This window comes from Schistocerca serialis, chromosome 2 (assembly GCF_023864345.2).
Source record: "Schistocerca serialis cubense isolate TAMUIC-IGC-003099 chromosome 2, iqSchSeri2.2, whole genome shotgun sequence".
Lineage (NCBI taxonomy): Eukaryota > Metazoa > Arthropoda > Insecta > Orthoptera > Acrididae > Schistocerca > Schistocerca serialis.
This window is the reverse complement of record NC_064639.1, coordinates 1,090,525,803-1,090,535,885: the sequence shown is the minus strand read 5'-3', so window position 1 is coordinate 1,090,535,885 and position 10,083 is coordinate 1,090,525,803. Positions and strand designations below refer to the sequence as shown.

At 37.2% G+C, this 10,083-nt stretch overlaps 1 protein-coding gene across 1 annotated transcript in view; it reads left to right on the top strand.

Annotated features, from left to right (window-relative positions):
- The first annotated feature begins 1,399 nt into the window (after positions 1 to 1,399).
- The window catches only part of LOC126458543 (TATA box-binding protein-like 1), a 47,183-nt gene continuing 38,499 nt past the window's right edge, over positions 1,400 to 10,083 (top strand). Inside the window, exon 1 of the mRNA XM_050095660.1 lies at positions 1,400 to 1,537. The gene's annotated coding sequence lies outside the window, so the exon portion shown is untranslated. The remainder of the gene's footprint in view (positions 1,538 to 10,083) is intronic.

Genomic DNA, 10,083 nt, shown 5'->3' with positions numbered 1-10,083 from the left:
AAAATTTTCTGGAGGACCCCCTCATCGAGCATGATTGGTACCTTGTCATATCACAGTATCAAGTACCTAAAAAAGGCAAATTAAGAGTCTTTTCATACGTTTTCTATTTTTGGTACCTAGAAAAAGTATTGACATATTCATTATTGAAAAAATATTGAGCTTAAAATTTTTTCAGTTTAGCAATCATTGTTATTGTAATTTTTTTTATTATTTCTCAAAATCTTTGTCTTCAAATCTGGGTGTTTAGTATAAAAAACTCCTTAAGAAAAAAAATTGATTATAAATTGAAAATGACAGGAAAAAATTAAAACTACTTGTTTCAATTGTAACCTGCATTGAGGATTTCATACCGTTGACCAAGATACAACCATCATCAGCAAACATTACTATATTTGCATTGCTATTTACTGTTGCGGGTAGGTCATTACCGTGCACTAATAAGATTGTTGGTCGCAGGATCGAGCCTTGGCGATCACCACACTTATTAGTCCCCGACTCTGATTTTATGTCTTACCTGCAGATGTTGGGGTAACTCTTTGGTTTCTGTCATGTAAGTAGGATTCTTTTTCTGGACACCTGTTTGTTCAAACTCATTTTGTGTTCCTTTAAAGTTTCTCTCATACGAAAGTACATCAGGAAAATTGTATTAACGGTTTAAAAAAAAAAAATTAACAATTTTGATTATTTCTATGCAAAGAAAATTATTATTGCAAATAATGTATTCCCGTTTTAATCTCCATGGCAAGAAAAGGATTGCATGGAAATAAAAAAATCAGCAGGATAAAAAAGAGCTGCTGTACACTGACAATTTCAGTTGTCGGCGGAAAATCTGAAGCTAACTACATGTAGAGTCCTTGATTATGAACTTTACCACTAAACGCATCTGTTATTATTACCAATCTTCTTTACTCATTTTGTTTGTAGGCCATTCGGAAATTAAACCGAGGATTAAACAAATGCAAAATGTCAGTACCATCATATTTAAGGAAGAGTGCCAGATGTTCAGAAACGTAAAGTGTGACGTTGTGCATGTAGCTCTAGTACTTGACTCCGGAAAACTTGATCTTCGAGAATTCAATGTCGCACCTTGTCAATTACCCGCAGCCTTTCGTACCGTTTTTACATCATATCGTAAACAGTACTACAATCCATGAATACAATGGAAATTTTGTATGTCGTATCAATATCCTATAAAAATCAAGCTTCTGTAATACTGTAACTAAAGTGATGTGTTTTTATCTACTTTCAACCGTGCCTTCTATGAGAAATTGATAGCATCTTCGATATGTCTCGTTATTTAATTCGACAAACTCCGAACATTCATACACTATATTTGTTTTACTCTCACTGTGCATGCAAGGTAGGTTGTATCATCTCTGAAACTTAAATCACTAAGGCAGCGACTTTTGTGCAATGTGCAATATGGCCGAGGACAATGGCAAGGGTGCTTGTTACGGTTTTCGGATTTTACCTTAAATTGTGCGGTATAAGTGTTTATTGAGTGTAGTATAACGATTACGTCTGTTATATTTCCCGAGTAAGTACCTATTATACACCAAGCGCTATAATTTTTTCGGTCCTTGTTGTGAAAACCGTTTTATTGTGTACTTCCGCTCGGCCGTAAAGGAGTAGTGAGAATTCTACTCTCACAAGCGTTATTCTGTTTGAACGATTTTGTCCACCTGTTTGCCAGTAATCAGATATTTAGGGCTTGTGTACTGTATCAACCGCGCGGTTCATCATTTCATGTGTATGCAGAATTTATTTTGTGTTCATTTATAAAGAAATGCTTCCACTTCATTACTGTATATTTTGACAGTCTTTATGAATATTTTCTTAACCGACAGTTGAAGCTCTCACCGCATACTTAGAAAGAGAATGCAATCTTGTGAAATGTATCGCAACGTTGCGTACGGGTTTCTTTTAAAAAACATTAAGTTCGTAGACTTAAATGAAACAAATTACTGCTGATATTATCAGAGAGATCTTTAGACCTTCAGTTTGTAAAGTCGGCTTAGACTCAGTCTTTTAATAACGACTATTCGAAAACTTCAAATTTAAAATTCACTGTATTGAGGAAGGTTATGCGGAGGTTCCCGTTCTGTGATGATACGGTGCATCTGTATTCAAAATCTCCGAGCGAAGACATGGTGCTTCATTTCCCGTCAAAGTATTCTCAGATATGTCTCCCAAAGGAGGGGCAAAATATCCATTTGAAAATGAGTTGTAGTGCACAACAAGAGCTGCAGTATTTTGGAAATTAAGATACCAATACAAACATAGTTTACTATTGTCACTGTAGTATTTAGCTTCTCTGTTTGGTGTTTAAGATTGGTTTGTCATATTCAAGTTCATGATAGCATGATAACATAGACATAAGTCTTTGCTGTGTAGAGAGATTTGTATTTTCTAGAAAGTTCTCAAACCATTACCTTAAAATTTTTTTTACATTCTACAACTTTTTTTAGTGTTACTGAATACCGTGTGTAATGTTTCACTTTGTATTCTTTGTGCTACCTTTAAGAAACTTGTTTTGTAAGCCAAATGATTAACAGCAGCCGTCGACACAAAAGATTTTCATTTGTGCTAGACATTGATAGCTAGTGAAACATAATTAACTAAAGGATTTTGAGTCATTGTATGGTAATTAGGATTTAAAAATGTGCTGAGTTAAAGAATAATTCAATAAGCACTATACCATTCTCCAAGCAGAGGTCAGAAGCTTAAAGTCACGAGAGGTACGTAACCGGCAATGAAAAATATCATAGGCTGTTCAATTTTTTATTGATTATCTAAGGCAGGAATCTGCTGTGTATGCATAGAATGAGAGATCACACATCTAACTACTAACAGACTGACCAGTGCCCCACATCCTGTGTGTGATATTCTTTATTAACGTACACCAGCAATGCCCTTGTTATAGTCATAGGAGGAGCAAGCTTATTAGCAGCATTTCACTGTTAAAAGTAGTCAGATTTTCTCTCTTTGTTCCTCTTACATTTGGTCATTTTTTCCCCTGTAGGCTGCAAAAATGTTTTCATCTGAACTGAAACCACTTGTCATTTGCTGTTTCAAAAGTGTTTTTGCATGGGCTGTTTCTGCAAACCAGTTACGAATTTGTTGCTTAGTGACATTTTCGTGGAATGTTGTAAAGTTGTGTGTCATTCATTTAGAACTGGCTGTGTTTCAAAAAATGTGTAAACATTTTGTGCTTAGTCTTAGATTAGTTGATGGGTCATCTTTTTGTTTTACTTATTTACTGTACACTGTTCAGCAGTATTTCTTTTGTTACTGGGCTGCTCTGGTGCAGTTGACAAAAGCCATTGGGTTGTAGCGTTTTCTTCAGCCTCACTTAGGGGGAAAGGACAGAAGTTACAGTGTGGGTCTTCTGGTGCTTAATTTGTAATACGATGACTTGCCAACAACAAACTCTGTGGCTGCAGTAGTCATTGGGGTGTCCGGACAACTTCTATAGTTTTTTGCCATTTGTTCATACATGTAATCGCTTGGACCCCCTACATGGAACAGTAGCCTATACTCCAGTTACAGAAAGCTAGTTGTTCCAGTGATTAGCACGATGCAAGAACAGGAACTAAGATTGAATTCCAAGGGAAAAATTCACACTATGATTAATTTTAGTCACGGATGTGTTTTGAACTTAGTGTAAAATTGTCGCAGTACCAACCATTGACTTTGTCAAAGAACGAAACCTCACGTCTTGTACACCCCTCCGTAAACTTAACAACAGGAATGGATCTGTCCAACATATTGCTACTAAACTTAACTTGTAAAAGTTGTGGTGTTGTGGCCTTTAGTCCGGTTTGATGCAGCTCTCCATGCTACTCTATACTGTGCAAGCTTCATGTCCCAGTACCTACTGCAGCCTACATCCTTCTGAATCTGCTTAGTGTATTCATCTCTTGCTCTCCCTCTACCATTTTTACTGTCCTCGCTTTCCTCCAATACTAAATTGGTGATCACTTGATGCCTCAGAACGTGTCCTACCAACCAATTCCTTCTTCTAGTCAAGTAGTGCCACAACTCCTCTTCTCCCCAATTCTGTTCAGTACCACCTCATTAGTTATGTGATCTACCCATCTAATCTTCAGCATTCTTCTGTAGCACCACATTTTGAAAGCTTCTATTCTCTTTTTGACTAAATTATTTATCGTTCATGTTTCACTTCCATACATGGCTACACTCTACACAAATACTTTCAGAAACGACTTCCTCACACTTAAATCTATACTTGATGTTCACAAATTTCTCTTCTTCAGAAACACTTTCCTTGCCATTGCCAGTCTACATTTTATATCCTCTCTACTTTGACCATCAAGAGTTATTTTGTTCCCCAAATCGCATAACTCACCTACTACTTTAAGTGACTCTTATCCTAATCTAATTCTCTCAGCATCAAGTGATTTAATTAGACTACATTCCATTTGTTGATGTTCATCTTATATCCTCCTTTCAAGACACTGTTCATTCTGTTCAACTGCTCTTCCAGGTTCTTTGCTGTCTCTGACAGAATTACAATGTCATCGGCGGCGAACCTCAAAAGTTTTTATTTCATCTCCATGGATTTTAATACCTACTCTGAACTTTTCTTTTGTTTCCTTTACTGCTTGCTCAATATACAGATTGAATAACATTGGGATATGCTACAATGCTGTCTCACTCCCTTCCCAACCACTGCTTCTCATTCATGTCCCTCAACTCTTATAACTACCACCTGGTTTCTGTACAAATTGTAAATAGCCTTTCGCTCCCTGTATTTGACACCTGCCACTTTCAGAATTTGGAAGTGAGTATTCCAGTCAACATTGTCAAAAGTGTTCTCTAAGTCTACAAATGCTAGAAATGTAGGTTTGCCTTTCCTTAATCTATCTTCCAAGATAAGTCGTAGGGTCAGCATTGCCCACGTGTTCCAACATGTCTACGGAATCCAAACTGATCTTCCCCAAGGTTGAGTTCTACCAGTTTTTCCATTCGTCTGTAAAGAATTTGTTAGTATTTTGCAGCCGTGACTTATTAAACGATAGTTCGGTAATTTTCACATCTGTCACAACCTTCTTACATTTGTCTTTTGAAAATTGAAAATTGCTGTCAGAACAACTGCTAAACTGTTTATTTTCTCTCAAAAACAGAGTTCATGATCTGCTAATGTCAAATATTTTCAAAAAATATTCCATATGCATACTTTCTTATTATTTAACAAAACTGAGCTTAGTGTCAAAGACAGCATTACTGTCAAAGAGACTGGTGCTCCAACATAAGTTTCAACAAATTGCAGAATGTAGGTTTCAGTTGGTGGCTGACTGTTAACCTTGCATAAAAAATTTTCCGCTAGTCATTTTTATGGTAGTAGTTACATATTGGAGGCCCCACTCCCGGTCCCTCCCTTTGAAATCTTGGTTGTGGTGGAAGACTGATCTGTAGTGCAGCCCATGGTCTAGGTTAGGTGGGAAAGTGACAATTTGTGAGTTGGCGAAGCCAACCGACGTAAAAGCAGAAAATTTGGTTGTGGTTACAAACTGACTGGTTAAATGTTAACTTCTGCTCCATATTGAAAAATATATAATTTTCATCAGTTTTATATATAAGCGACCAGTATTACATGACTCATCTGGACCAAAGCAATGCAGTGATCTAACTGCGGATGTATTGGGCAATACATTTAAGACTCTGTTTTGCACATTGCATGAAGGATATGAGTTAATAACTGTAACCATGTTCACTTCTGTAGTTGTTGCACTGTGTGAAATATGGACATGATCTCTGGTGTCACTTTCAGAAATATAAAGATGCAGCAAGCGAGATCACCTTAATTCTGTACAGTTGTCAGTTATCATTACTCAAATGTTATTCAGGATATGCAGAATTAACTTTGGCTATAAAGTGTGATTATAAACATAGCTGAGCCACAAAAATATTTAACGTGGAACTAGTATTTACTTTTTTCCCAAAGTGTTCATGCTTGCATCTTGAGTAGTCTTTGTATTCTAGCTACAGTTTAAGAAATGTTCTTTACATCTGAATTCACTAAGAACATACAAAATTTATTTTGGCGAGTTCATATCACAAATCTGGTCATCCTAATTTAAGCCGCTGCCTCCATTTTCTTAAGAGTAATCAGTATCTTACAATTCAAACTATTCCAGATCTGTTGCAGATGTTATAAAATTCAGGTATGCACTGTATATCTAGTAAACTAAAGTTATTTTTGGATGACTTGCCTGTGAACATCTGTAGTTTCAAGGCTTATGCTGATTGTAAAATAGGGAAAAGCTCATTTCTTCTTTATGAGAATATCTGTAGGTCCTAGCCACATGACTGTTGGCAAACTTGACATTTTGGTGAGTATCATCATAATAAGAAATTCGCCAGGTGCGAGTAGGACTCACGCTCTGAAGTTTCCATACAAACTTAACTATGTACGAGGGTTGGAACTATTTATTTATTGGCAACTATTTATTTACAGCTCGTACAAAATAGATGTGTGTCTCAAAGTTTTACGGACCTTCAGAGTAGTCACTCGTTGCCAGCGATGTAGGAGACTCTTAGCAGTGCCAGTTGTGTTGACAGTTCGAGCGGCACAGTCTAGTGCCCGACGAATTTGTAGCAGTTCTGAAGTGAATGACGTGAAGTGTTTCCTTCAGTTTAGAAATAGAGTTGAACTTGCGAGGGCTTAAGTCAGGGGAGTGCAGTAGGTGGTATAGCACTTAGCAGCCCCATCAGTCAAACAAATCAGTAACAGCTTGCACTGTACGTGCTTTAGCATTGTCCTACAAAATGGTCAGTTCCTGCAGAAAGTGCCATCACTTCTGTCTCTATGCTGCTCATTTTCGGAACACAAGCTATGACCAGCTTAGAGACAGAAGTGAGGACACTTTCTGCAGGACCTGACCATCATTTTGTAGGACAATGCTAAAGCACGTACAATGCAAGCTGTTACTGATTTGTTTGACTGATGGGGCTGCTAAGTGCTATACCACCTACTGCACTCCCCTGACTTAAGTCCTCGTGAGTTCAACTTGGTATCTAAACTGAAGGAAACACTTCACGGCATTCGCTTCAGAACTGCTACAAATTCATCGGGCAATAGACTGCGCCACTTGAACTGTCAACACAACTGGCAATGTTAAAAGTATCCTATGACTTCCATATCACTAGCAACGGGTTATGCACAATTCTGATGACTACTTTGAAAAATGTATCTATTTTGTACGAGCTGTAAATAAATAGTTGCCACTATTAGAGTTCCAATACTAGTGTATAGATAGTCATCTATTCCAGAAATCAAGAATGTAGATGACTTTCAACTATTACGACATTGATACTGGCAAGTTATCGATCCCAGGAATTCTGAGACTTTTTGAGAAATTGTTTTTTAGTTTGAGGTCACATGACAAATGACACATTTTTGTGTCACATGATTACAGATTAACAATTTTCAGTTTTTTCGTTTGCATGCACTCTGGAACTGTGCTTCTTCACAGTTGCATTATTCTAGATCGGTGAGAAGTGCCCTACAGGTTTTGATGACAAGTTTACGAATGTCAAATTGTGTGACATAAATGGCCTTATCTTTTGATGGCATGGTCATAAGCGGTTAATATTTTTACTCTGCTAAGGGACCATAGATTTCAGCACATGGCACAAGTTTCACCTTGGTACACATCTACCTGTTTTTAACAATCGGACAGGAAACAGTGATCCTATAAGGGTTCCATTTTTACTTACTAAGTTACAGTAATTTTGTGAGTGTAAATATGTATCAGTTCCATTACGGTGAGTTTAGTTCAGTCTTCAGTAGATCCTAAGGCCACTGACTGTGGCATTTTTCTGTGTCAGTTGCTGATATTAAAAATGACACATTTTACTGTTTAGGAATCTGTGTTAAAGTGTACATTCCCCAGTAACTGGCTGCATAAACCAGTTAAAAGGTTAGGGGAACACAAGGGCATCCTATAAATAGGACCATGTGTAGTAAAACACTGCAGTGTTCACACCATCCAGTGGGTTGAGGACACTGCCACACCATTGTCTTGTTAAACATGACATCTTATGCAAATTTAGTTTTGAAGCCTGTGTTAAGAAATTATATGCAGTAATCAGAAATTTTGTTCTTAAATACTCAAATTAAAAATATTAATTTGAGAAGCTGTAACTTGATTTGATTCCAGTTTTTCATTGCTGTATATACATTGTTCACATGTTAAATAATGCTTGTACGTCTGAAACCTGTCCTTCAGTCAGTAGCGTAATTGTACGTTACAGTGAGAATGGTTCAGTGCATTTCAGATTTTCTCCTGAACATTCAGAACCAAGGGAGAGAGGTACCTTTTTGCTAGATTCCAACACATGGGAATTATTGGCAACAGCACCAGTCAGATTCCTGTAGGTGTAACTCAGTGCAAGATGATCCTGTCACCCCTCTTCAAGACTCATTAACACATGAGTCATGGCAAGTAGAGTGGGTACAAGTGGCAAATAATGCCCAACATTTGACAATGGTGTACTTTCTCCCAACCACAGAGACGGAAGGAGGTAGTTCTCACCAGATCCATAGCTACCTTGTCAGACATGAAGATACTTGGGTGCCATCAATTTTATCTGACAACAGACACTGCAAAAGTTTCCAAAAATTTTTATTGTTGGGCCTCCTTAAGGATGATTTTTGTGTGTAACAAGGTTTCATCCATTTTTTTATCAAGTGATGAGATAGTAACATTACTCTGTAGTAGAGTTCTTTTTAGTTCTATCTTCAGTTAAGATTTTTAGTTAATAAAGTATAATACAACATGTAGTAAAACCTATACAATGATAACCTTTTAAATGTGCTGATCTAACTTTGTGATCAAATGGCCAGGCATTCTTGTTTTAATTGTGATTGTTTTTTGTAATGGGGGAACAATTTTCATAACTTACTTTAATAGTTCATTTTTCATAGAACAATCTGTTAGCTTCCCAACTTGCTGTGCTGTGGAGTGATGCCAACCACTGACAGCACTAGAACAGGCAGTGTGGGGATCGGGAGTGTTTGCTCTTCTCTCAGATCCACCCAGATGAGCAGCCTTCCTTGCTCTTCCAAATGTTACACGCAGACAAGACATCCTCCCAAAAGCTGTTAATGTGTGCATGGAATATTTTCAGTAAGATTGCTTAAGAATGATTTTTCATGAAATTCATATTCACATTCAGTAAGGGTGTTAAGAACCATTGTCATCATTGAGTACCCTAAAATCATACTCGGGGGCTGTTCACAAATATTTGCTGTGTGTGTAGAGGCACTGTTGTTTAGTTAGTGTTAAAAACACACTACGAAATTAGAAAGACAGTCACCTTGGGGACCTTAAATCCTGATCGTTGATAGTCCATCTTCCAAAACAGCTCATATTCACTTAAATATTCGCCTCACTTAATGGTTGTGGTGTAAAGTTAGTGGAATCACTTATACAGATGTCTATTGTTTTTTCCCCGCATACCCTTTGCATGGCCAACTGAAGATACTCACCTGGACATGCTTCAATGACATCAGTTTTGTAGTGCTACCGCCGAAACACAGCTCTCTAGTGGCCCAGCTCATTACGCATCGATCTCTTGTATTTACCGTTTCTGCTTCGCACAAGTACAAATGTTGTTACTATTCATTGATTATTATTTACTCTAGATACTAAAAGACTACTCTCAGATAATTCCATTATCTTTAAATTACTTCAAACCTTTGGCCCCAAGAGTTTACTTAATACAGTTTAACAACACACTATACTGTTTAGACTTTTTATAAAAAGAAAAAGTGTAACCATTACTCGTGATGATACTCAGTAACAGTTGTTTTGTACTTAACTACTGCATTTTGTTTATCAGGCAGTGTCGTTCAGTCTCGCCATTAAATTTCTTGACACACACAGACATTTGCAAACAATGTTTTGTACTTATGCTATAGCATGTTTTAGGTCAATCATTGTACTTCAAATTCTCTCTCTCTCTCTCTCTCTCTCTCTCTCTCTCTCTCTCTCTCTCTCTCTCTCTCTGATCTTTAAAGCAGCAACATTTCTACCGTCAAGAATCTGAGTGCAA